The sequence below is a fragment of the Poecile atricapillus genome (assembly GCF_030490865.1).
Source record: "Poecile atricapillus isolate bPoeAtr1 chromosome 36 unlocalized genomic scaffold, bPoeAtr1.hap1 SUPER_36_unloc_4, whole genome shotgun sequence".
Taxonomy (NCBI): domain Eukaryota; kingdom Metazoa; phylum Chordata; class Aves; order Passeriformes; family Paridae; genus Poecile; species Poecile atricapillus.
This window is the reverse complement of record NW_026708994.1, coordinates 138,668-164,583: the sequence shown is the minus strand read 5'-3', so window position 1 is coordinate 164,583 and position 25,916 is coordinate 138,668. Positions and strand designations below refer to the sequence as shown.

Below are 25,916 nucleotides of genomic sequence, written 5' to 3'. Positions count from 1 at the left end.
AAAGTGCTGCAGGGTAACTTCACAGCTCCAGACACCTTCTGCCAACATAAGAATACTACCTAGACTCCAACTACAGCCCGTATTACGAGTCTCCAATTACAAGTGCCCGGGACTTGTCCTTGAACACCTGCAACGGGGCCGGGCGGCAGGGCAGAGCAGTTCCGGACCGAATACCCCCAGACACCCGTGACACGTGAGACGAGGGGACACGACAGGGAGAGAAAACTCTCTGAGACGAGAAAGTCCTCACGAGGACCGAGAGAATGCTGAATGAGATGACCGAGATGGGACCGAAGGCGAGCCCGCCGGGCTCGGATGACCCCGGGGGAAAAAGATGCTAACGGAACGACTTATTCCGAGAACCGCGGAGACGGATGCCTGAGAATCCTGTGGCTGGAAGCCTCTGCCTGCCTTTGAATCAGCACAAGTCCTTATCCACTGTAAAGAATGATTACTGCATACAGCTGTCAACACAGCTGAGAACAAGACCTAAAAAGACATCCGATCGGATGCTGCTGAAGAGAGATGCGATTCTGACGCCTGTCTGACCTCCCGAATCGAAACTTCGCCGGCGTCGGCCCCGGGCCGAGGAACGCAAAGATGGGAGATGACCGGAGGGACCTGGGGTTTCTCATAAGCTCCTGGGAGGACTAAGGCAAGAGACATGTTACACGAGATGAACGGAAGACACAGAAAGTACGACAGACAAGTGACGACACACCCTGGGACTGCTCTGCCCTGCCCGCCTCAGCATTGCTAGCCAAAGTGAGCCTTTCCCTCACGGTAGCCCCAGAGACCAGTTCTCAAACCTCCCCCTCCCCATAGCTGACTCAAAACCCTAACCGGTGTGAATCCTAACCCACTGCCCTGCTTCGATCCCCTCTGTGACCACAGCCCTTGACTTATCTCTCCGAAGCGAATCCATCGGAGAGACCGATCTGCTGCTAAGGAAAGCTGCCGCAGCGGTTCCCTTTTGTGTCACGATGAATCTGCTGAGAGAATCTGAAGTATCGCGCTTGACGTGACCTAGAACTTCAGGAAACTGCACTCCTCCTAAAAAAAAAACCCAAACAGAAGAATCATTATAAAAGCATCTTATCACCCCTGGACTCCCAACCCAAAATCATGAACTTAAATACTCCCTGTGTTCAATAATGTTTTCTTCAAGGTGTTTTCAAAACCTCTGCTGCTTCAAATGCCCAAAAGATACCTGCTAAAAGCAGGCTGGAGTAAATTGAAAGAGCCTCTTCGCTGAAATGAGAGACAAGCTCTTTAGCCCAGCTGATTCCCTTGGAGGGAATAATGCCCCTTAGCACAGCCTGGGGTTAATATACCCCTAATTGAGCCCGCCTCTTTTTCCCACGATGCCTGGGAAAGGGGAGGCGGCAAATCCCACCGGGTATAAAAGCCCTCAGAGGGACCGTAGCTGTTTGGCTCCTCTGAGTTAAAATTGAGGTAAGGAGCTCTGCGTAGAAGAAGACTTTTTGGGAAAAGACAGTGTTTTCTTTTTTTACTGCAATTACTCAGAGCAATGGAGCAAAGGAAAAAAAAGAGGTAAGAAGCAAAACTTTGTGTTTCAGCAGTGTTGCCGGCTAAGTTGGATAAGTTATGGACTTGCATAATTATTTATTCCTGATTACTAAGTAGCACTCCCCCTGTGATTAATTAGGGTGGAGAAGAATAGTATAGATATGAATGGTGTCTCATAGGGACCTCTAATTAGGGCTCTCTACATTATAAATGAAAATAAGAAAAAGAATAGACTCCCAGTTGGCATTACCGTTACATACCTGCTGGACTCGCTTCTGTTGGAAATATTTGGTGCCGGGGCGTGGGTAGAGGTACCCTGAAATGCAGCTTTAAACCCTTGAAATGCTGTGTCCTAGTTTAGGGCAAATTAGGGAGGAAAACTCCAAATGGGGGTTTCCCCAGGGAAATGACCCCTCCCTACCAACTGGTCCAGGAAAGGAAAAAAAAAATTCCTTGGAAAGAAGTGGAAAAAGCTGTTTATTTAACAGAAATTGAATAATATGAAATAATAAAACCTCTCACTGTTCGATAGGATGGCAAGTCTAGGAAGAAAAGTCCTTTTCACGTGGTGTAGCTCGCCTCGCTCGGGTTCTTATCGGTCTTTCCGGCGCTGAAAAGTGCCGAGGCCCGGGCCCCGGTGGGCCAAAGGCGTGAGCTCCCAGGGTTTGGCCGGGTGTTCGGTCCGGAGCAGGTTTGCACAGATCCAAGGAAACAAAAAAAGGAAAAAAAAAAACAAAGGTCCAGGGAACTCCTCTGCCTCAGCTAGCTAAAACCAACTAAAAGCCAGAGAGAAGCTCTGTCCCGCTGTCTGTCCGTGCTGCAGACACCACGGTCCAGGAGCGGGATGTGTGGGACTGATGTTTGTTCCTTAACGCAAAGGGCGTGCTTCTTCTTCCCCCCGCTCTCGCTTTCAGAGCCAGTCTTAAAGGTGCAGAACTTAATATTTAACATAAACCAGACGATTGGGGATACCGGTATCATAAAGTCACCCCAGGACATGCTGGAAAAGGCAACGCTAAAAATGAGCAAATGGGGCAGCTACCTCCACTTAAACGGATACAGTGGTAAATAAATGGCTTCTCCCCTTTAATTTAAACCTGTCAAATATTGGGAAAAAGAGTGGTTTTACTTTAAATCTCTCTGGTGATTGAAAAGGGGGCATTTTTCGGTTAATTCAGATCCATAAAAAAGCATCATCCCTGCTTTCCCTTTCCACTTAAAGTGGAAAAAAATAGAAAATGGGCATTCTCTATCAATTAATATCTCTAACAGCACAGAAAAGGCAGAGTTACCTCCAATTGAGACTATCAAAATTGCAGGGGAAGTGGATTTCTCTTCAATTCAAACACAGGCGATTGGGGAAAAGGAAGCTTTTTCCCTCAGCTTAAACGCCTTTTTTCCTGATAACCCATCCCTTCTTTGGGGCTGTGGAGATGGAGTAGCGAGGTAGAAGAGGAAAGCTGAAAACTGCCGCCCCCCGCCGGGAGCGCGCGTGCTGCCCCGCCCGCTCGGGTGACCCTGCTCGGCAGGACGGGCTTTTCTCTCGGCTTTATCTTAAAGTGACGCTCCCCGCCCGGGTGAAACCGCCTGATCCCCCGGTCCCTGCTGGGTGCCGTGACCCTCGTTCCCGGAGGAACTCCCGGGATGCCCCCGCTGGCCCCTCCGGCGGCTCCCTGCGCGAGCCTTGCCCGGGTAACCCTCTCAAAACTGCCTCTGCCGGGAGCTGCTCCCTTCTCGTCCTCACCGGTCACGCCTCAGGCGGCTGCACCTTGGAGTGGGGGGGGGGGGGGGTTGGGGGTGAGGCGCAGAAACATCCTGCCGATCGTTCCCTCCCTTACGTGTCCCGCTGTCCGTCCCCGAAACGCCGGGGTGCTGGGCTTTCATTTCCGCGATAGAGAACCGGTCTCCTCCTCCGGGTGCCGTGGCCGAAATTGGGATTCTGCCGCATAAATCCCCTGCGTGCTGGGTTTGTGATTACCGAGGAAATTCCTCACGGGGTCCTAGGCGATTACCGGTTACTGACTTCCGCTTCCCTTGAGCGGTCGCGGGTTTGCCCGGCTCGTTTAGGGCTAATCCTGGCCGAACCCGAGCGCCCCCGTCGCTGCTCTGCCCTGAATTTCAGTGAAATATCGATGTAGTTTATAAATGCTCCCTTTGCTCGCCGCTCGGTGTTTCCCCGCGCAGCCGCGGGGACCGGGCTCGCTCTGTGTTTCGATCCCGGCCCTGGCGGTCCCGCCCGGATGCTGCGGGTCACGGACGCAAGCTGAGGACCGCTACAAATGTTGGGTTTTAAAGTAAAATTTCTATTACGCCCGGCTAAATGATCAAAATAACTACGTGTATTGATGATCACCAGGGAAAGCTTTTCAGGGAAGAAAATAGTTGTTTTGGTAGAGCAGATCCCGTTTTGACAATAATTGCATTCATTTGGGTTTGGGAATCCTGCCGGTGTAAGACATCTGAGAACTGGTGTTTTGCAATTTGATATTTTGAAATTGGGTGCTTTTCATATTTTGGAACTCACTAGTTTACTATTTTGAAACGGAATCATTTTGGAATTTTGGAACCCCGTATTCTGGTATTTTGCAATTGGATTCCTTTGGAAATTTTCAACTCGGTGATTTGAAACTGCGTGACGCTGGTATTTTTGGACTTGTTCTGGTGTTTTAGAAGTGGGCATTGCTCTCCCCCTCCGCGGTTTGACAGGCTGGCACGGAGGGGGAGGCACGGGGGGCGCGGGGACGGCGGCAGGAGCCTCGGCGATAAAAGCTGTGATTGCGCATGCGTGGATGGCGTCAGCGCCGCAGGGCAGCATGGGGGAGTGGTGTACGGCAGCGGGAGTTTCGGATCGGCCCGGCCGCACCGCTCGGATCGGTGTCGCTGGACGGCGGCGGCGGGGCCGGCGGCCCCACGGGTGCCGGGAAAGCGGAGCCTGTGGGGCAGCAAGGCGGCGCGGGCGGCACGGAGGGGGTGTAGGGGAGCTGAGCTGCGGGAACGGCGATGCTGAGGGTGGGCGGGGTGGCGGAGCCGGGAACCACGGTGTCGGCGGGGGAAGGCGGGGCCGCGGGGACAGCGGCGGCGGGGCCCATAACCGCGGGGACGCCGGAACGGGGCGGGACCGCAACATCGGGGGTAGCTGGGACGGCAGGAGGGAGGCAAAAGCGGGCGGGCGGTGGGAGGGGTGGGAACGGAGCGTGCCGGAACTGGGGTAGGGGGAACGGGGGCCGCGTGGTCGGGGGGAGGGGTAGGAGATACGGGGGTTGCGGGGGTACGGGGGGCTCGTCGCGCGTTGTGTATTGGCAGCACGCATTTCTACGAGTGCTCTGCAGGCTGGGAGGACCTTAGCGGCCGCCACAGTTCGGCGAGAGATGTTATTAAAAAGCTTATTACCAACTGTGTCCCAAAAATCTCTAGTAAAAAATTCTGAGTGTTTTGCGTTTGGGAAATTAACTAGAGTCCAGGTTAGGAGGGTTTTTAGTTCTTGTTTAGGCAATTTGCTTTGGCTGGCTTTTAGTGAGAATTTTAGTTGCTTATACAGCTTTTTTTCTGGGGTTGAATAGTTTTGACCCGTGATAGACTGGTTTGTGACTCACCTCTTATTTTAATGATGTCGGCTCGTCTCTCAGAGCTCGGGTGATGGGTGATGGGTGCTGGCCAGGCACCTCCCGTCCGTTCTCGGGTGTCACTTAGTAATACTCGCACATAACCACGCTGCAGAGTCGTCTAAAAACTACAGTGTGGACGCTGCAGCGGAAAAACTTTTAGAGAGTTCGGGGTGTAGATGCTGTGACAGCGTCTGCCCCTCGCTCGACCACGTAGAGGCTTTGCCCACCTAGCCCAGGTGAGACGTCGCCTTGCAACGCCCCCCTGAGCTCAAGGGCTCCACGGAAACCAGGGGTTCAGACGCTGCTTGGCAACCTTCACCCCGAAGAAACCACGCAGGGGATGTCCCGTGTAGCACAGAAGAGGCGTGGCTTTGCCACCCTTCTCAGTGCCACGGGGCCCTGCGGAAACCAGGGGTGCGGATGCCGTTCGGAACGTGCGCCCCGAAAAAGCCACGCGGCGGATACCTCTAGAGCTCCGGAGCCGACGCTGCTGAGCGACGGCCGGCCGGTGCCCGAGGGTGCCGCGGAACAGTGGAAAGAGAGTTATGGTGTTATGGTGATCAGCCGCATAAACTGCGCTCTAGACGGCCTTAAAGGGTGAAAAAACCTGTCTTCGTAGTTGCCAGTGATGATGGAGCAGTGTCTCACCGATGGAGGAGTCGTGGGATGGCTCGTAAACGTGCGGGCGCCAGGTATTGGTGTGTAAAAACGCTCACTCGCGGTGAGAGACTTCTCCGGGGTCAAGCTGTTCAAGTATAAGCAATTTATTATAAGGGTAAAAAGAGGGGAGATCCGTGTCCGCCGCCGGCCTCGGCGTCCGCGTGGTCCGGGGAAGGGGAGAGAGAACGGGTAAGAGCAGGGGAGGAGAGGTTGGGAAAGGGGAGGGAGGGAATAAGAGAGCAATAGAGGGAAAGAGGGAAAAACCAGAGGTAGAGAGCAGGGAAGACTAGTGGGGTAGGACCAGGGAGAGGGGGCTGAGAGTTAAGAGTGGGGGAGAGGGCTAGACGGGAAGGAGGTGAGGGAGCGGGGTTCAGAGGTAAGAGCGGGGGAGAGGGGAGCTGAGAGAGGAGTAAGAGTTGAGAGCGAAGTTCTTGTTACAATCCAATATATCTTTTTCTATCGTGAATATTCTAATTCTTAGTAACCGATCACCATGAGACACAGCCACTAAAGAGTTTACATACAGCCTATGCGCTTCCCTATATTAACATACAGTGCTGCGCTTTAGACTCTACAAAGCTTTACAAGTTCTTTCCTTGCTTCTTTACCTTTGGACTTCTCGATCAGCAGAAGGACATTGTTTTGTCAGCAGGGATTCTCGTTCAACTGGCTAGGCTATTGTTCTTTGGTTAACCGGCACTCAGTATCCTAGGACTCAGAGCAGGCTTTCATTTCTACTTTGATTCTAGCCTTCATATTTTCAGAATCTTCTGACAAACAATCACATTCATAAGGTTTTCCTGTTTCACCCTCCCCAACAGAGTTGCTTCCCTCAGTTTCAACTACTTTCGTCCTCATCATCCCCATTTTTTCTAGGGACGCTTTGGAGGGACTAGGAAGATGAAATCAAAAGGAAAAAAGGAGAAAGATCCCCCCTGCAAATCCAGATCCCCCCTGCAAATCCAGATCCCCCCTGCAAATCCATGCACCGGTTCATCTGCTCGGCTGCTGCTGCTTGACAGAGGTTTGTCTAATACCCGCTGCTGTTGCCCCTGGGTGAGAGGGTAGGGGCGGAAAGGGCTCGCCGCTAGTTCCCTGAACGCCTCGTTGTCTGCACCTGACGCGCTGGGGCGCTCGGCTTCCCTTTATATGGCTAAGGACTCCTGTCCTCCTTCGGGTGCCCAAAGCTGAAACTAGAATTCCACCTTCAGAATTTCACGTGTCTCGGGTTTGTGACTCCCGAGGAATTTTTCCCCAGCAATCATTCAGTCGTGAATTTTTCCTCTGCAGTCATTACTGCCTTAGCCTTCTGTGGACGTGTTTCAAACGCTCATTGAGAGCTGAGGAGCCGAGTTGGCTTGTTTATGACTTAGCTGACAAGCCCAGGCTAAATCCAAACACCCCGAATTACGGCGAAATATTAATGCGGTTTAGAAAGAGGCCTCTTCCGTGCGACTCGGTCCTTTGCCGCACGTGCCCAGAGATTTACTCCGTCCTTCGTTCCCAACCGTGCCTCTTCGGCGGCCCGCCTCTCGCGGACGCAAACCGAATGAAATTCTACTACGAGTGTTGCCTTGAAAAATAATCTTCTAAGTACATCTAGCTACGTGATTAAAACACATCCGTGCCTTGGCGGTCGTGTACGGAAAGCTTTTCAGTGGAGAAAATAGCTATTTTGATAGCACGCTTTCATGCACCTTCAGAAAAAGCAGAATTCGTACCGGCTCCCGAGACTCCCCGCTGAAGAACCCGGCCCTCCTCGCGACGCCCGATGCGGCGGACGTCGGGGGAAAAGCCGAGCCTGGAGTGAAAAAGAGACGGTGAGTATGCGGCCTTTAAAAAAAGCCTTCGCGTGACAATAACGGGAACCTGTCGTGTTTATTCTTTGCTCATTTTTTCTGATAATGTAAATACCACGTAAAAGTACATGAAACACGAAGCAGAGCTAGGATTTTACGGGTCTTCATTTCGGCAGTCTGGATGAAAAATGTCTCTTCCTGCGCTAACACCCGGTCCGGTTTGAATCCATATTTAGCCTGAATCTTCCTTGCCTCCCGTTTCCCATTTCTAGAAACTGCTTCCCGGTCTAAGGACGAGGCTGGATGCCAACCCTGTTCCACAAAGTTCAAGGAGAAGCTGGATGTCCTGTTTGATCGCTTGTGACCATTTGTACCACAGATCTTCTCTGTTGTATCCTGACCAGAGGCAGAAGTGAATCCTCAGGTCTCCAGAGAAGTAACCCACATTTCATCGATAATTTTACCGACAAATATTATCCACATATTTGTTACTATGGCCTAAAGAAATTACTCACGTGAGACGCTTACGGCCGAGGTCACGTGGGGTAAGTTGAGATTCGGATGTGGGCTCTGGGATAGCCTTCCGTCCTGGCAGGGGAGGCCCGGTGATTAGCTTAGGACTAGACGGGACTAGTCCCCGGTGCTTCGAAGGAAGGTACGAGAAAGCTCAGGAGTAATAACTGTTTTATGCGTCCATCCGTAAGTTTTTGATTGCTGTAAAAGTGTTCTTTCCTATATGTATACATATGCATGCGTATATGATACCATTTGCAGCAATCAAAAACTGGTTAAGAAGACGCATAATTAATATTATGCAATGTTAAACTTATCTAAATGATCTGTAATATGAATTGCCAAATGTACTAAATATATACTCTCATCCCACAGTCTGCCACAGCTGATAAATCAATGGAAGATTGGAAAATCGTGTCCGGATAACGATTTTCCGAGCCCGCCGTAAAATCCGGCTGCTATATTAATTCACTAATTGCCAAGTCCAATTGACCTGAATATTGCTTTGATGCGGAAAACTTCTGGGTTTATTGGTAAATTCTCTATCTAGGTAAAGTCAAGGCTTGGCCAGAGCCTAAGGTTTAAACTGGAAAGATGTCTCTGAAGTAATTTTCAAAGCAAGGGGTTTAAAAATAGCAGCTATAGGGTGCTTAAAACACTGCAAACCTTTAAAGGCATTTGTATAAAACAAATGATCAGATGTCTTAGGTAATTGACTAATTAAACTATCCAATAGTTAATTTAATCTGAAGTTTCTTTCATAACACTTAACTTTCAACCGTGACACATTTTCTTAGAATTTTGGAAACTAAAATAATAAAGTTACATTGGATTAGGTAAATGTAAATCTTTTTAAACAAGGAAAAGAGTAAAAACTAACACAAAAAAAAACTACATAGAAGCAGCTGCATAACTTGCTGACCGAGATACATCTGTAGTTAGAAAACAAAAAAATCTCAAATGACACGTGTCTAAAAGGTAATTACACAAAGATATATCAAAATATGTATAAATCGGGCTGTAAATAAAATGACACTTTATAGATAATGCTTATCGTAGAAACCTATAAATTTACACTATACAATGCATATGTCATCAGTAAGTGTCTGAGGAAATCAAGATAATATTTTTGAAACATTCCTGTCTTAATGACTAAAAATGAATTAAAGTGAAAAACTTTTAAATTTTTTGTAAATAACTATCATTATTTTTTTGTGCAACTTGTAGAAAACTAAAACTGCAGAGATTATAACAAACAATAGAACTTCTAATGAAATCAAGGGTGTCACAAACAGCATTCACCTCTGTTCTTAAGCAGGTGTTCACCAGTGTTCTATCACAGCTGTTTCAGTTGTAGTTTCTTTCATCTTTCTAGGAAAATAACTATGTAGTTTAAACAAATGTCTTCAATAAGACATGAAGCAATTTAAATTTTAAACTTGTTAAAAATTAATTATGACAAAAGGAAGCAACAAAACTTATCGTTAAAAAATACCAAAGTTAGAACTGAAGTTAAAAACACTTAAATTTAAACATAGTGAAGTTTAACTTTGCTTAATTCTGTTAACACTTAATCTATATTAGATGAAAACGTGACTTAATCTTCCTCTGTTATTATAAAAAAAGACAACTAAAAGTTTGGTACACGCTTCTTTGAACACAATATAATAGGAATATTGGTTCACGATAGAGATTATAGGGATGCAACAAATTTATCACCTTTCTATGTTACTTGGTTTTGAGAATAACCTATAATAACTGCAGATGTTATTAAAAATGCTTATTCGTAACAAGAATTTGCTTGGCCTATGTTTAAATTTATTAGGATTTTTAGAGTGCAGTTTTACTGGAAAAAAACCACAACACCACAGATTTGGTAATTTGCTATTCAGCTTTTGTAGTACTTTTCAGAAACATTAAGTCTAGCTTTTTAACTTAAATTCAAAATCTAAATTGGTATATATGCTGTTATACATGTTTGGGGGGTTTTTTTATAACAGAAAGACTCATATTAAAATTACCTTATTAAAATTGTAAAAGAATGCCAAGCAAATGGGTAATATATGGTTAATATATCTTTGAGATTTTTGAAAACTATATTGATCTAAATCCACAATACACTTATTCAAATGAAAGGTTAAAAATGAAAGAAACTTCTTATTCAATCCTTTTTCTGTAGGGTTAATCATATGATTCTTAACTCAATTTTAAAGAAATGCATCTTGCAGAAATTAACTGTAATTTCAGTAATAATACTGGATCGGTCCATATCATACAATATTACATTATCAGTAGATGTATAGAGAAGATAACATTTTCAAAACTTTCATGTATTACGAATACTGAAACAGAAGAAAAATCTTTTAAATTTCTTGGGTGCGTAAGTATCATCTTTTTCTATGTTATTCTGTAGAAACAAAATCTACAGCTATCATTAGAAATATAACATCTATATGTATTCTATTATGCAACATTTTTAAACTTTTTGATCTATTTTTGAAGGCATTTCAATAGGGGCTTCTCTCTGAAGCTTGTGACTGCTATAATTTGCAGATTAGCCAGTAATGCATCTTACAATGCTTTTGATTTTTGCTTTTCGGCTATTTTTCTGAAACCGTGAGAGAGATGCTGAACTTGATATTGACATGTGCCGTAACCCTGTGTCCATGTCTGTGGGAGGATTGAAAGAACTGCATTAGCACGGCTGTGCTCAAAAGACTCTTGGCTTTGTGTGGTATCCAGCGAATCAATCTGCTGTGGTGAAGCTGTTGTTTTTTCCAGCTGTTGTTGCTCTGCTGCAGCTGTATTGCAAAGCGAATTCAATTTTAAAAGTGCCGCCGCAGCGCTCGGCGCACGCCGAGGCTCGGTTCCTCCACCCGCCTGTGCCCCGGCTCCGGGCTGGGCACGGAGGGACGGGACCACGCCTCCCTGTGACGTCACGGGCGCCCCTGAGGAGGGCTGGCCTGGGGGCGGTGCCGCAGGCGGGGTCTGGAGCTGCGGCTGCGGTTGCGTCACTGCTGACGTCACGTTGACTGACAGCTGTGGCTCCAAGCCCACCCCTGGAAGGCGGGGCGCAGGGGCCGCCGTGCCCGTGGAGGTCCCGGACCGCTCTGGGTCGGGCCGAACCCTCCCGTACCCTCCCAGGGGGGACAGGGCTGTCCCCTCCACCCCCCTAGGGCCGGAAAGGGACTCGGCTGCCGGCACGCAGGCGGCCAAGGAAATTTCCCCTCCCTGTTCTGCCGGCACCGGCATGCCGGGCGCTGGAACAGTTTCAAGAGAACTCAGACGCTCTTGCAAAAGCTCTAAGACCCCTTTTTGCAAATTCTGTCCGCATTTTTGAATCGCCTCCTCGTCTCGGTATAGTTGTTTGTCTGGGCTTCCAACAGGCTTACACATTCTCTTTGCTAAGGTAGATTTCCGGGAGGCTGACACAGACTTTACAGCGTGCGGTAACGAGCATTCTGCATCTGACTGAAACAAACCCTTCTGTTTTTCTGGACCCATCGTGTCCCTTGCCTGAGTTTCAGAGTCCCATTTACTGGCGATGACTTCATAAGTCACTGCAGAAGCTGTTAGTTCAGCCGCTACCTCGTCTCTAAGAGAGGTTTTTTCATATACTCTGACGTTTATCTTCTCCCATAGGCTTGGGGTAAAAATATTTTCTGAATCCACGTTAGGGAATTCTACCCGTACCCAGGATAGAAGGCTTTTAAACTGATCCGTGCAAACAGAGAGCGGGTGCTCCTTTACCGTAGCTTCCAAGGTAGCCGAAACCTCCCCCTCAGGTTTGGACACGTTTCCCATATTTTTGCTCCCTTTTGATGGCTTACCTGACCTCAGGGTCAGCTTTGTCTCAGCTCCTCTATCCGTGATCCGTTCCACAGCTCACAGACGTCCGGCTTGGCTTGTCCGCTCTCACCGGCGCCGGGATTACCGAGATCTTCTTTTTCCCCTTTCCAGGGAGTTTTCCAGCTTTCTGCTGTCTTCTTTTTTTCCAGCTTTCCACTGTCTTCTCTCTTTTTTTGGTTTTTTTTTTGTTTGTTTGTTTGTTTGTTTGGGTTTTTTTTGTTGGTTTTTTTTTTTTTTCCTTCAACAGGAGCATTCAGTTCAAAGTGCCCCAAGGTTGGGAGCCATTTGTCTAGTTAAAGGACTTTTGGATTTGGGTTCTTTTCCCTTTGAACTGAAGATTGATGAGAGGGAGGCTGGTTTTTCTCGTTCGGTCTCAGTTGTTTATTTTTTCTTATGAGCGTTACAAGGTACAAGGAGCTATGTGCACTACGATAGAAAAGGGGTAAAATGGCTAACAAAGATCTTCTTCAAGGTCTTTTATATGTCAGTTTACCCAATTACCAGATGCCAACCGAGCTATTTTTCTTAGTGACCCGATGACCCGACACCTGTGTGCTGCACTGCCGCATTTTCTACCCGATGACCTACTACTACCCAAAAACCCCTAGGAAAAGAACATGAAGAAGAAAGAAGGACAAGAGACAACACCCTAAATTCTTCATCTTGTCTTCTGCTCTCTAAACTACTTTTTCACCCAGTGATTTAAGAAACTTTCTAATCTACACATTTACACTTTCCCGATCTAACTTGAACATTTGTTTTCATGTATCACCATGAAAACATGCACATGAATTTCATATTATATGAAATTCAGTGTTTCTTTGAATCCTAGAACTAAATATTAAAAACAAGGGCACACAGTCTGTATCTCAGACTCCAACATCTCATAGCTGCTACTATTGAGAACCTTGTTTCAGTAATACGTTAAGAGGCATCTTTCCAGTTTAAACCTTAGGCCCTGGCCAAGCCTTGACTTTACCTGGATAGAGAATTGACAAATAAATCCAGTTTTCTGCATCAAAACAATATTCAGGTCAATTGGACTTGGCAATTAGTGAATTAATATAGCAGCTGGATTTTTACTGTGAGCTTGGAGAATTGTTATCTGGACATGACTTTCCAATCTTGCATTGATTTATCAGCTGTGGCAGACTCTGGGATGAGAGTATATATTTAGTACATTCGGTAATTCATATTACAGATTATTTAGATAAGTTTAATATCGCATAATATTAATTATGCATCTTCTTAATCACTTTTTGATTGCTGTAAAAGTTTTATTTCCTATATCTATACATATGCATGTGTTTTACTTTGGTTTTTCATTGTCAGAACAAGACAGTGGATATTTTACCTTTGTTTATAAGAGAGGGGGAGGAAACAGGCTGCAGTTCAGAAGCGTGGAAACGCTATGTATGTATTTTAGATTTTGGAAAAAACGCAAATATTGTATATCTATTGGAAATAATTCTTGATCGGTCCTTTTTAAACGAGTCTTTCACAAAGCCAGTTCCATCAATTATCAGGTATTCTTCTAACAGTACTCGAGCAAAGTTGAGAGAGAATTCTTTGGTTCCTGTCAAAGGTTCAGAAGCGAGAAGATAAAAAATTAATTTCAGTTAGTAATTTGGAGTAAAGTGTAGTTTCTGTATTCACAGGTTCAAAGCAGAAGTAACTGCCTAGCGAAGAACATGGAAACTCATCAGCTGCAGAGACGAGCAGACGGCCCAAAGAGCAGAAGAGCGAGCACGCCGATGTGAACCGTATCGAGACCGCAGTTGACGGCTGAACACCTTTGATCCCGCATGACAGAGCGATGAACTTTGGGTTTCGTGTGAAAGAGTAGGAAAATCGATATTGTAAAGCCTCATTTGTTAAAGCGTGGTGTGAACTGTGTCAAGATTCAGAAACCTGCATGAGAGATAAAGTCCTTGAAGATGAAGGTGAATCAGGTATCCCCCTTGAGCTGTATCATTTTGGTGATCGCTTTGTGATGCGATTTCACCTGCATTGCTTCTTTTAGTTAACTCAAAAGAAAGTATACCTTATCTCAGTGAAAATAGATTTTAGTGTAATATTCAATTTTTCTTTTATTATGTTCTATATAAAGAGTCAACATCTTATTGTAACCTTATATCAATCTTAGTCACACTTGATTGTGAAGAGTTTGAGTCATGAAATTTCAGATAGAGATTTATAACAACTCAGCTTTCAATTCAAGCAGTTTCAGCAGAAACTTTAAAGGAATTAGACAAATTAAGCTACTGGTTAAGTAAGCAACCTAGATCTATTTCTCTAGCTTTGAGTGGTCAGTTAACTGATGTTCAAAACTGGAGGCAGAGTGCTCTGTAGAACAGAGCAGCAGTTCTGTTGTTGGTGCGTAGGGCATGAGAGAAGGAAAAATAACCCTGAGTGAAAATTAATCAAAGAAAAGGTTTGAAAGATTTGGGTTAATTTTTTTTTTTTTTAAAGAGCGGGCAAATGTTGGAGTCTGGAATACAGAGTGCGTGCCCTTGTTTCTGATACTTAGTTATAAGATCCAGAAAAACACTGAATTTCATATAATATGAAATTCATGAGCATGGTTTCATGGTGATGCATGAAAACAAATGTTAAAGTTAGATACAAAAAGCTAAAAGTGGAAGTGTGTAGATTAGAAAGTTCTTTTAAATCACTGGGTGAAAAAGTTTAGAGGAGACGAGATGGAGGATTTAGGATGTTGTCTCTTGTCCCTTTTTCTTTCTTCTTCATGTTCTTCTCAGAGAGATCAGAGATGTTAAGAGAGACACCGGGGTTTCTGATAAGCCCCCGGAAGGGATAAGGCGAGGCACGTACGACACGAGAGGTACGAAAGGCACGGAAGGCACGGTAGAAAAGTGACGCGACACACCCCGGGATTGCTCTGTCCTGCGCACCTCAGCACTGTGAGCCAAAGTGAGGAATTCCCTTGAGGTAGCCTAAGGGGCCACAGCTTGGACCGCCACATCTCCAAAGCTGACTCGAAAATCCTTGGGCACGAGTGCTTACCTGGCACACCGCTTTCATGCCCCTCTGTGTAGGTCTTGGACTTCGACTTAGCTCTCATATGCGTGGGGACGAGAAGCCACGTGGGGCACAAGGGAAGGCCGCCTCACCGTCTGGCACGTTTCTGGCAGGCTGTTGTCTCTTGGACAGGTACAATAAAGAAAACCAAATATCAGTGCAAGATCTTAGCAGCACATCTGTGAAAACCCAACACTCACGGTCTCCTGACAATGGCTGGGTCCTTCGCCTGCATGCTTCAGCCCCGCTGGGATGCTGAGGCTTGCGGAGCGAAACTCTTCGACCGGTATTGCTGTGGATCCGAACGAACCGCCGCCTTGATGAGGTTTGGGAGCCTCCCCGGTTGCGGATGAACGGGGACCCCGGGGTGGGCCGGGGCTGGAAACCCCTGGTTATCCCACACAAGCGGGACCTACGTGGCCACTATCTCTTCTCAACTGGCCCTAGAACATGGTGTACTGCCTGCACCTCTCGGGGTTCTGGCACTCTGCTGCTTTAGGATTCCTGCCTGCAGCTGCCTCAGGGAAATGGGAGCGCTGTTAGGGCTGCTGTTTAGGGTTGGGGGTGGGGTACAACTGTATTCTGCCATACCTGTACCCCTTATTTTCACTGTTTGCTCAGCCTTTTTTTTTTTTTTGGAACTCTTGTGACAGATTGAGGGCACTGAGGCGGGACTGCCAAGATGGAATCAAAAGGGAAAAGCAGAAAGATCAGCCCTGCAAATCCACACTGGCTCACCTGTTCAGCTGCTGTTTCCTGGCAAAAAGCTTTGTCCCTCACCACCTCCTCTGAGCAATGCTCCGGGTCCAAGTGCATCCTGGTGCTCCCCCAGACCCTATGAGATGCTCCCACCGTCATGTTGGAGGCTGAGATACAGAGTGTGTGCCCTTGTTTTTAATATTTAGTTCTAGGATTCAAGGAAACACTGAATTTCATATAATATGAAATTCATGTGCATGTTTTCATGGTGACACATGAAAACAAATGTTAAAGTTAGATAGGAAAAGTGTAAATGTGCTGATTAGAAAGTTTCTTAAATCACTGGGTGAAAAAGTAGTTTAGAGAACAGGAGACAAGATGGAGGATTTAGGGTGTTGTCTCTTGTCCTTCTTTCTTCTTCATGTTCGTCTCCTAGGGGTGTTTGGGTAGTAGTAGGTAATTGGGTAGAAAATGTCACAGTGCAGCACACAGGTGTTGGGTCACTGGGTCACTAAGAAAAATAATTTAGTTGGCACCTGTTAATTTGGTAAATGGATATATAAAAGACCTTGAGGAAGATCTTTGTTAGCCATTTTACCCCTTTTCTATCATAGTGCACATAGCTCCTTGTACCTTGTAATGCTGATAACAAAAAATAAACAACTGAGACCGAACGAGAGAAAACTCGCCTCCCTCTCATCAATCTTCCGTTCAAAGGGAAAAAGAACCCAAATCTAAAAGTCCATAAAGAGACAAAATCACTCCATCAGATGTCACTGGTAGCCCACCAGAAACTCCTCTCCTCCGGCATTCCGTGCCGATGTTGATTTGCCACTCGAATTTGGACCTGTAATAACGGCAAAATTGTTGCCGTCCGTCAGGTACGTGTTGTTAGATGCAGGTTTTTCCATAGCCATCTTTTCAAGAACGGGGTGCCATCCCTGCTTGATTGCTAAATTATCCATAAATTCTGGAAAAACTAAATAAGAAAAAAAATCTAAGACACTGAGGAGTTAATATAGAAACCTTTATATCATTAAAGTAGTATGTTTTGAAATAAAGTGAATTTTTCCAGGCCTACTGCAAAAATCAAATTCCTAAAAATAAAATAACCAAAAAACAAACAGCATCAAATTCCCATCAATGTCATCAATAAAATCACAGTACCTCCACCAACTAAGTGAAAAAAAATCTTAACCTAGAAAAAATCTGAACCCCCTCAAAAAGATTCAACACTGAAACACAACTCATCCAAACACTTCAACTAACAATACCAAAACAAATTTTCAAAACAAATATTCCCCCTATCTAAACCACCAATACCACATAAAACAACTAACATACTCTCATCACAGTGCATCCGTGTCAAAAATCTAAATTGCCCTAAAATTTTTAATTTAATCGCAACCCCAAAATAAAAACTTTAATCTCATTAACAAAAAAAACCCCAAAACAGGTAACACAAACAAAACCCACACCGTACAACCGACTACCAGCAAAAACAGATGCTATGCTCTGTCACTAACGGTTCTTATCACATCAGCAAAGTTAAACGTAAATAAAAAGCAACCCTATTGAACTCCACACAACAAATCACACCAACTATTAAAAAATAATCAGACCGATGCACTGAACTCAAAACCATTCAACTAACCCTAAACAATAGTTAAAAAAAAACCCAAAGCTCTACCTTTATACTAATACATAATTACAATACTCAATAAAAAAAATAATACCTAATGAAAAACATAAAAAATCGATCTAAACTACTAAAATGTTGAAAAATCACCCCCAAAAATACACCTCTAAAAATCCACCATATAAATGCCTGTGTCCCCAAAAGTAAAACTAATAAGAAACACACTACAGAAAGAAATCCAAACTTATCATCAACACCTAAACTAAAAAAGACAACATTAAATAAATAGAACATATACGTTTTTATACACCAACTACAAACGAAATAAAATTATACCATCAATTACTAAAAATCACCTTAAAACCACTCAATAAAAAAACTTTCAAAAATTGAAAACTGCATCTAACAAAAGCCACCTAATTAACACCCCAAACTCAGCTAAACAAACCAACCCTACCCCATCTGAACTCCTACATCCAATAAACAAAACCCAATAAGGTGTGTTCCTTCTATCCCAGGTGTGCCCAGGTGTCCCCAGATGGCCCCAGGTCCCCCCAGGTGAGTTCCAGATGTATCCTCTCCATCCCAGGTGTGTCCCAGGTACCCCCAGCTGTCCCCAGGTGTCCCCAGGTGTGTCCCAGATGTATCCTCTCTATCCCAGGTGTCCCCAGGTATGTTCCCAGGTACCCCCCCCAGGTACCCTCAGGTGTGCCCAGGTGTGTTCCTTCTATCCCAGGTGTCCCCAGGTGTGTCCCAGGTGTATCTCAGGGGCCCCCAGGTGTCCCCAGGTGTGTCCCCAAGGTGTCCCCAGGTGTATCTCAGGTGTCCCCAGGTGTGTCCCAGATGTCCCCAGCTGTCCCCAGGTGTGTTCCAGGTGTGTTTCTAGAACGTGTTCTAGATTGTTCTAGATCGGGTTCTAGACTGGGTTCTAGATTGTTCTGGAGTGTTCTAGATCACGTTCTAGACTGTTCTAGACTGGGTTCTAGAGCGTTCTAGATTGGGTTCTAGAGCGTTCTAGATCACGTTCTAGACTGTTCTAGACTGGGTTCTAGAGCGTTCTAGACCACGTTCTAGATTGTTCTAGATTGGGTTCTAGATTGAGTTCTAGACTGTTCTGGACTGGGTTCTAGACTGGGTTCCAGGTGTGTCCCCAGGTGTGTCCCAGCTGTCGCCAGGTGTCCCCAGGTCGCCCCAGGTGTCCCCAAATGTCTCCCAGATGTTCTCCAGGTGTCCCCAGGTGTGTCTCAGGTATCTCAGATGTTCCCCAGCTGTCCCCAGGTGTGTCTCAGCTGTCCCCAGCTGTCCCCAGGTGTCCCCAGGTGTATCTCAGCTGTCCCCAGGTGTGGTTTTGGTGTCCCCAGATGTGTCTCAGGTCCCCCCAGGTGTCCGCAGGTGTGTCCCCAGGTGTCCCCAGATGTCCCCAGGTGTGTCCAGGTGTCCCCAGGTGTGTCTCAGGTATCTCAGATGTTCCCCAGATGTTCCTCAGCTGTCCCCAGGTGTGTCTCAGCTGTCCCCAGGTGTCTCCAGTTGTCCCCAGCTGGCCCCCTGGTGTCACTAGGTGTCCCCAGGTGTATCTCAGCTGTCCCCAGGTGTGGTTTTGGTGTCCCCAGGTGTGTCTCAGGTCCCCCCAGGTGTCCCCAGGTGTGTCCCCAGCTGTCCCCAGGTGTGTCCAGGTGTCCCCAGGTGTGTCCAGGGGTCCCCAGGTGTGTCTCAGGTCCCCCCAGGTGTCCCCAGGTGTCCCCAGGTGCGCTCACGTTGTCGGTCAGGGTGACGTCGGCCCCTCGGGTCAGCAGTCGCCGAATGACCTCGATGTGTTTGTGCTCGGCCGCCCAAATGATTGGGGTGCAGCCGCCATTGTCCTGAGGGGTCATCCAGGGGTCAGCGCCGCCCCCAGACACCCAAAATCACCCCAAAAACAACCCAAAAACAGCACAAAAACAGCCCCAAAACAACCCCCAAAACACCCCAAAAACAACCCAAAAACAGCCCCAAAACAACCCCAAAAACAGCCCTAAAACAGCCAAAAAAACACCCGAAAAACAACCCCTCAACAGCCCAAAAACAGCCCCAGAGCAGCCCTGACCCTCTGACTACTGCCAGGACACTCCGGACACTGAGTGGACACTCAGGGGTCACTCAGGACACAGTGAGTGGACACTCAGGGGACACTCAGGGGACACTCACACACTCAGGGGTCACTCAGGACAGTGAGTGGACACTCAGGGGTCACTCACTGACCTCTCACCTGGGCGTTGACGTCCACCTGTCCAGTTCCCAGCAGGGACACACAGAGGGGACACACACACACTCAGGACACACTCAGGGCTCACTCAGAACACTCAGGACAGTGAATGGACACTCAGGACAGTGAGTGGACACTCAGTGGTCACTCACTGACCACTCACCTGGGCGTTGACGTCCACCTGTCCGGTTCCCAGCAGCAGCTCCACCATCTCCAGGTTCCCGTTCTTGGCCGCGTGGTGCAGACAGGTGGAGCCGTCCTCCTCCTGTGACGTCATCGACAGGGGATGCAGTGACGTCATCGACGGCCGCGCCGTGACGTCATCGACGGCAGAGCCGTGATGTCATACACGGGGCCGCAGTGACGTAATCAACGGGGCCGTCATGATGCCATCAACAGCAGTGCCGTGACGTCATACACGGGGGACATGGTGACGTCATACACGGGGGTGGTGACATCATATGGGGGCGTGTGGTGATGTCAGACACGGGGGGTGGTGACGTCATACATTGGGGGGGCTTGTGACGTCACACAGGGGCGGTGACGTCACGAGCTGACGATGACATCACGGAGTGCGGATGACGTCACCGGGCGGGACACGTGACGTCACGTGGGGAGAGAAGGTGACATCACAGGGAACACTATGATGTCACCGGGCTGACGATGACATCACAAAACCGGTGATGACATCACCGGGTGCGGGGCAGGGACAACATCACCGGGATCAAAATTGAGGTTCCCAAAGATCCTGAAGGAGATTTGGGGCAGTTTTGGGGGATTTGGGGCAGTTCTGGGGGGTTTGGGGACAGAAGATGAGACACCCCAGGCAGGAGACGCAGCCCCGGTGGAAACAGCGCCCGATGCGCACGTCAGGGTGGCATTCGAGAAATGTGCCCTAAAATCCAGAAATCGGCACAAAATCAGCCAAAATCATCAAAAATCGGTGAAAAAACGGCAAAAAAACAGCCTGAAGTAGCCCAAAATCACCCAAAACCACCCTGAAATCAACCAAAATCAGCCTGAAATAACCCCAAATCAGCCTGAAGTACCCCAAAATCACTCAAAATCAGCCTGAAACACCCCAAAATACCCAAAAATTGCCATGAAACACCCCAAAATCACTCAAAATCACCCTGAAATCAACTGAAATCAACCTGAAACACCCCAAAATCAGTCTCAAGCACCCCAAAATCAGCAAAAAAACAGCCTGAAATCACCAGAAATCACCCTGAAATCAACCAAAATTGGCCTGAAATGCACCAAAATCACTCAAAATCAGCCTAAAATACACCAAAACCAAACTGAAGTCACCCGAAATCCGCCTGAAACACCCCAAAATCAGCCTAGTCAACCAAAATCACCCTGAAGTCACCTAAAATCAAACTGAAATAACCCAAAATCACTCAAAATCACCCTTAAATACCCTGAAATCAACCAAAAATCTCCAAAAAACCTCCCAAATCCCCCAAACTGATCCCTAAAAGGCACAAATTGAGATTCCCAAAGATCCTGAAGGGGATTTGGGGCAGTTTTGGGGGATTTGGGGATTTTTACAGAATTTTCTTGTATTTTATGAGATTTTTTCTAGATTTTTTTAGGATTTTTCCAGGGATTTTTTGCAATTTTTTCATATTTCATGGGATTTTCACGGGGTTTTTTTTGGATTGGGGTAATTTTTGGGTTAAATTCCGGTGATTTTGGGTTTTTCTGGACTCACAGTAGTGCAGAAGTGCCCGCAGCCAGGGTAGCAGTGCTGTTTGACCCCAAAATTCAGGATTTTTATGGGATTTTTTGCCGTTTTCTCGTATTATATGGGATTTTTTGGTTTTTTTTTTTTTATTTGAGGATTCTTTTGGATTAAATTCCTGGGATTTTGGGTTTTTCTGGACTCACGGCGGTGCAGAAGTGCCCGCAGCCGGGGTAGCAGTGGTGTTTGACCCCCGAAACTCAGGATTTTTATGGGATTTTTTGCCGTTTTTGCATATTTTACCCAATTTTCACGGGGTTTTTTTTGGATCTGAGGATTTTTTGGGTTAAATTCCGGTGATTTTGGGTTTTTCTGGACTCACGGTGGTGCAGAAGTGCCCGCAGCCGGGGCACCCCTTTTCTTGTTGCAGCACAGCTCCTTTTTGGGAGGGGGTCTAGTCCTAGAAGGGCTTCCAATAAAGCAGGGTGCTGCTGTCCAGGGCAGTTGGAGTTGTTCTGTGCCTTCTTTGGGGGTGAGGAGCAAAGGCTGAGGGGGACGGGGTGGGCACTGGGGGGCTCCCGTGTCCCTTGGGGCACGCCGAGGTCCCCGGCAGAGGGAGGCAGGCGCTGCGCTGGAGGAGCAAGGTGAGCGGGGAATGGGGAGGGCTCGTGCCGGGTACCCTTGCCCAGAGGGGACCCCGAGCTGCCAGGAAATTCCCTGGGAGGGCTGGATGCAGAATCCAAAAACCTGTGGAGCTGTTCTGGTTTTTACGGTAGGTATTGGATCTCTCTAAATTCCCTTGGAAAGAAAGCCCCTCTCTGTGCACGCCGTCGTTAGGGTTTTGTTATGTCAGAAACGGCTTAGGGTTAAGAAAGTGGGTTTTGTTTTTCCATCTCTTACTTCCCTGTAAAATATGAGTGTATAAAACACATCTGTGCATCCATGAGGTACTAAAATGCACCAAGAGAAATTTCTGTGCCTAAGTTCCAGAGAGACGAGCATGTTCTGCACTCGGGGTTCACCAGAGCTTTAGATTTTTGTCATTCTGACCTGTTAGCTGAATGAATGGGTAGAGTTTCAAAGAGAAAGCAATGCAAATTTCAAAAAGCAGAACATTAGAAAGAGAAATATATAAATATATACATGTAAAAGTAAATATAGGGGAGCTACATAGATAGATATAGAGAGAGAGTTAGAGAGAAAGAAAAATAAATACAAGTAATCCAAATCTAGACAAGTAGATTAATATTCAGTATGAAAACCATATGGAAAGATGCTAATATAATATATTTTAATATCTGTTGTGTATTATATCTAGGTGTGTAAAAAAAGAAGTTCAATATGATAGAAATAGGTATGAAAAATATTTAAATCAAGGGACTTTTTGTTTTTTATTTACTTACAGGCATGACATTTAAATGAATAATATAGAAATGAAAATATACACATCTATAATAAACAAATGAAGATAGATAGATAGCCATAAAATAGAAATAAATACAAGTAATCCATTTCTGGACAAGTAGATTAAAACCTCAAAAAAAGCTCAGAGACTAAAACTACATGAAGGCCTCCACCCTGAGAGACATGAACTTAAGGAACACCATTACAAAGTCCTTTATCCCACAGTCCTTTTTCCCAACACACAGGAAGTACCAATATAACGTAATTAGTATAGGTTTTTCTTGCTCTTTTGAACCCCACATCGGGCAGTGAATAATGTAATGCTTAGAAAGCTAAGACAAAACTCAAAGAGCTGAAGGATAACTTCACAGCTCCAGCCACCTTGTGTCCATCTAGGAACACCCGCTATACTCCAACTCACCCTACATGACAAATTTCAAATTACAGGGGCCTGGGACTTGGCCTTTTACACCTACACCCAGGCTGGGCAGCAGGACAGAGCAGCTCCGGGACAACTACACCCAGACACCCGTGACACACAAGACAACAGACGAGGGGACACAACGGGGAGACAAAACTCTGGGCCACAAGAATGGCCGCAAGGACCGAGAGAACGCGGAACGAGATGAGCCGGGTGAGAATGAAGGCGAGCTGATGAAGCTCGCAGAACCCAGGAGGAAGAAGATGCTGACGGAATGACAAACTCCAGCTACTGCCAAGACGGATGCCCGAGAATTTTAGGGCCACAATCCTCTACCTATCTTTGCGTTTCTTCAAGACCTAAGCCGCAACAATGGATCCTCGCGGCGCACGGCTGTTGACACAGCTCGGAACAAGACCTCTAAAAGACATCCGATCGGATGCTTTTAAAAGAGAGATGCAATGCCAAGGCCCCTGAGAGCACCCGATGCAAAGCTTCGATGGTGTCGGGCTGAGGAGCCCAGAGATCAGAGATGTGAGGAGTGACGCCGGGGTTTCTGGTAAGCCCCCAGAAGAGATAAGGCGAGGCACATACAACACGAGAGGCACAAAAGACACAGAAGGCACGACGGACAAGTGATACAACACGCCCCGGGACTGCTCTGTCCTGCACACCTCAGCACTGTGAACAAATGTCAGGCTCTCCCTTCACGTGGCCTAAGGGGCCACAGCCTGGACCTCCCTGTCCCCAAACCTGACTCAAATATCCCAGGTCCAGAGTCCAGACCCGGCACCCCGATTTCAGCCCCTCTGCAATTCACAGCCTCCGACACAGCTCTCGGATGCCCGGCAGGGTGGATCCACGTGGAGCACCAAGGAAGGCTGCCTCGCCATCTGGGAAGTTCCTGCCATTGCCAGGCTGCTGTCTTCTGGGTCAGCTACAATAAATAAAACAGAAAATCAGCGGCTGATCTTTGCAGGGCATCAGCCAAAACCCGACAATTCCGCGACTCACGGTCTCCTGTGAACGGCCACGTCCTGAGGCCGCGCGCTTCGGCCACGCCGGGAGCCGGACGCCGTCGTCGCAGGGCGCGCCTGAGTTAAGAGAAGACAAAGTGATGCGGCATTGCTGAAACTCAAAGGGACCCTCGCTCCTCCTCCCGACATCCCCAACTCACGGCAACCCCTCGGCCCGTTCCTGAAGGCCACCCACACGGCCCCTTTACGTGGAAAAGGCCAAGGCTTCATCACACAGTCCTGTAACGCTTCCGCAGGGCTCACAGGAGCGGTGAAACAGCTGTGCCGGCCGGTTGGTTGGGGAGGGGATCTCGGCAAAATGCGACTGGACCGCCTAAAGCACGCAAACAAGAAGGGACGCTTGGCATTTGCACCAGAAACTGAGAGCCCAGCAATAACAACAGTTTCCCTCCACCGGTAAATGCTCACCTTGCCCGCTTCGCCTTGACTGCTGCCAGCTGGCTCTACTTCCTAAAAATAAAGACAAAGAGGAGACCTGTAACACAGGGACTGGTTCCAGTTGCTCTGCAAAGACAAACATTGACTTACCTTCTCAGGGGAACCCCCTTACCCTGGATGGGGCGCTCTGCCACCGATTTCATCCGTGTGCATCTGAAAGAAAGCTAAGACAAAAGTCAAAGTGCTGCAGGGTAACTTCACAGCTCCTGACATCTTGTGTCAATCTAGGAATACCCTCTAGACTCCAACTACACCCTACATTACAAATGCCAAATTACAGGGGCCTGGGACTTGGCCTTTTACACCTACACCCAGGCTGGGCAGCAGGACAGAGCAGCTCCGGGACAACTACACCCAGACACCCGTGACACACAAGACAACAGACGAGGGGACACAACGGGGAGACAAAACTCTGGGCCACAAGAATGGCCACAAGGACCGAGAGAACGCGGAACGAGATGAGCCGGGTGAGAATGAGCTGATGAAGCTCGCAGAACCCGGGAGGAAGAAGATGCTGACGGAATGACGAACTCCAGCAGCTGCCAAGACGGATGCCCGAGAATCTGAGGGCCACAGTCCTCTACCTATCTTTGTGTTTCTTCAAGACCTAAGCCGCAACAATGGATCCTCGCGGCGCACGGCTGTTGACACAGCTCGGAACAAGACCTCTAAAAGACATCCGATCGGATGCTTTTAAAAGAGAGACGCGATTCCAAGGCCTCTGCGAGCTCCTGAGGCAAAGCTTCGATGGCATCGGGCTGAAGAGCCCAGAGATCAGAGATGCGAGGAGTGATGCCGGGGTTTCTGGTAAGCCCCCAGAAGAGATAAGGCGAGGCACATACAACACGAGAGGCACAAAAGACACAGAAGGCACGACGGACAGGTGATACAACACGCCCCGGGACTGCTCTGTCCTGCACACCTCAGCACTGTGAACAAAAGTGAGGCTCTCCCTTCACGTGGCCTAAGGGGCCACAGCCTGGACCTCCCCATCCCCAAAGCTGACTTAAAAATCCCAGGTCCAGAGTCCCGACCCGGCACCCCACTTTCAGCCCCTCTGCAATTCGCAGCCTTCGACTTAGCTCTCGGATGCCCGGCAGGGTGGATCCACATGGAGCGCCAAGGAAGGCCGCCTCGCCATCTGGGAAGTTCCTGCCATCGCCAGGCTGCCGTCTCTCGGTCAGCTACAATAAATAAAACAGAAAATCAGCGGCTGATCTTTGCAGGGCATCAGCCAAAACCCGACAATTCCGTGACTCACGGTCTCCTGTGAACGGCCACGTCCTTAGGCCGCACGCTTCGGCCACGCTGGGAGCCGGACGCCGTCATCGCAGGGCGCGCCTGAGTTAAG

At 47.5% G+C, this 25,916-nt stretch overlaps 2 long non-coding RNA genes across 3 annotated transcripts; one reads left to right on the top strand and one right to left on the bottom strand.

Moving 5' to 3' along the window:
* Nucleotides 1-5,507: 5,507 nt before the first annotated feature.
* LOC131574119 (uncharacterized) lies at nt 5,508-16,310 on the top strand. 2 transcript variants are annotated; one of them, XR_009276382.1, is made up of 8 exons: nt 5,509-5,827; nt 6,672-6,819; nt 7,499-7,615; nt 7,867-8,139; nt 13,615-13,908; nt 14,719-14,890; nt 15,016-15,323; nt 15,652-16,310. It is a non-coding gene; the product is annotated as an uncharacterized LOC131574119 (long non-coding RNA). The 2 variants fall into 2 exon arrangements; XR_009276381.1 differs by having other exon boundaries at nt 5,508-5,827; nt 14,719-15,323.
* Nucleotides 16,311-22,683: 6,373 nt separating this feature from the next.
* LOC131574120 (uncharacterized) lies at nt 22,684-25,906 on the bottom strand. The gene is made up of 6 exons (XR_009276383.1): nt 25,827-25,906; nt 24,678-25,749; nt 24,536-24,602; nt 24,268-24,440; nt 24,105-24,184; nt 22,684-24,027 (listed from the first exon to the last, which is right to left on the bottom strand). It is a non-coding gene; the product is annotated as an uncharacterized LOC131574120 (long non-coding RNA).
* Nucleotides 25,907-25,916: the final 10 nt, after the last annotated feature.